The following is a 1849-nucleotide window of genomic DNA, read 5'->3' on the forward strand; positions in this document are numbered from 1 at the left end:
ATATATATATATATATAATAAATATATCATATATATATATATTTATATAAAAGAATGAAACATAAAAATGTGAAGTGGGTCCTCTGACCCACTCCATGAGGGGTCAGTAAATCCAGATAGGAACTGGCTGAGATCCTGGTGACCCGTCCAATTCTGCTGCCACATAAAAAGTAGATACAAAATGGTGATGATAATGAAAAAGATTTTAGACACTCTTCTCTGAACATTTTAGAATAAGGCAGCACATTTTAATGTGATGGAATGAAGAGGTGGTGATTGTGAGGCTGCCATCAGTCTTCCCACTCATGTGAATCATAAGTGGAAGGCAATAGTTGAATGTAGTGTAATGATTGATGATAAGAGTATATGAGTTAATATCTCTTTCCATCTTTAGGATGATTTAGCTGCTATTTCTAGAAGGCTCTCCAGTTGGCAGTTGTTGTTTAGACCCAGATAACACCCGATTGAGCAGATCTATTAACAGAAGTATTCCAAATGTGACCATCTCGACTTTTTGAATAGGCAGGATAACATTATCTAATGTGTCCTTTAACAGAGAGGGGGGGGGAGAAGGGTGTAGTACATGAGTTGAGGGAGATTTAACTACTGTGTCAGGCCGTTCCTTCTACGAGGTACAAACGAAGAAGATTATCTCGTTGGAATGTTTAGTTTGGAGGCCAGACTCGTACAAAGTCCACAAGATGGAAATGATTCGATGTTTCCCACCGATTATCCGACTCGCCCACATTTCATAATTCAGAGATACCCAAGAATAATAAATAAAGGAAGAATTCAGACAAAGAAAGAAGAAAAAACAACAACGAAAATAATCTACGTGTATGTATGTCACTTACCTGGAGGAATGTCTTGGATAAGAAACACATTGCAAAATTTCGAATTTGTGTAGCTTATTCCATAGCGTCGAGAAATACAGCTAAATTGTTTCTAGTTATTCTAGTGAGAAAAAGAAAAAGAGAAAAAAAGACAGTAGATTATGCTTCACATTAGAAAAAAATGCAGCAAAATGCCATTACTTGCGTGAAAATTACAAAAGAGAAAAAATCTGAAAATTAAGTATTCAAAATTTTGGGGAGAGAAACCATTCTTATTCAAGCTTCTCTTTTGGTGTCTCCTTCACAAACAAACCACGCAAAACAGTGAGAGAAAAAAGAAAGACAGCAATATTTATCAGCACTTTTACAATAAAGATTACTCTAAAATCAATGATGTATTGTTCTTATTATCATTATTATTATCATTATGTCTATTTTTGTTTTTTCATCTTCGTTCGTAAATTCATCGTTTTCGGAAAGAACACAGTATTCTGTGCCGTCTGAATGAAGTTCATTTCAACCTTACCTTATCAAATCGTATCCTAAAAACCTTCAAACAGGAAAGGCTATACTACTGAAAAAATATATATATATGTATACAGAAAGACGGGATGATCAAGGTTGGAACGGCCTCGATCATATGGTCAACTCAATCAGGACCAACCATCCCAGGGCTAAACAACAACTGCCAACATTCTTAATGTCTGTAACTCTTGGCGTCTGTGTTTGTATGAATGAATGAAAGAATGTGTGTGTGTGTCAGAACAGAAATATGTCTAGCGTGTTGACCAAATATTAAACATACCCACACACAAATCACGAAATCGTTTCATTTAAACGTTGTTTATATATATATATATATATACACTCATGTGATTGCCTATACACATACGTAAATACACACGTAACATGCATAAATGTACGTAATATACATACATAACCACATACGTACAAACATATATACATACATAACATACAAATGTGTGTGTGTGTGTGTGTGTATGTATGTATGGGTA

The 1849-nt window shown here is 34.8% G+C and overlaps 1 protein-coding gene across 1 annotated transcript in view; it reads right to left on the reverse strand.

The window, feature by feature from the left end:
* LOC106883899 (probable serine/threonine-protein kinase DDB_G0267686) overlaps positions 1-1553 on the reverse strand; it is an 11345-nt gene extending 9792 nt beyond the window's left edge. The window contains exons 1-2 of the mRNA XM_014935038.2: positions 1360-1553; positions 855-954 (exon numbers count right to left, since the gene is read on the reverse strand). The gene's annotated coding sequence lies outside the window, so the exon portion shown is untranslated. The remainder of the gene's footprint in view (positions 1-854; positions 955-1359) is intronic.
* Positions 1554-1849: the final 296 nt, after the last annotated feature.

The sequence above is a fragment of the Octopus bimaculoides genome, chromosome 25, assembly GCF_001194135.2.
Source record: "Octopus bimaculoides isolate UCB-OBI-ISO-001 chromosome 25, ASM119413v2, whole genome shotgun sequence".
Classification (NCBI taxonomy): Eukaryota; Metazoa; Mollusca; class Cephalopoda; order Octopoda; family Octopodidae; genus Octopus; species Octopus bimaculoides.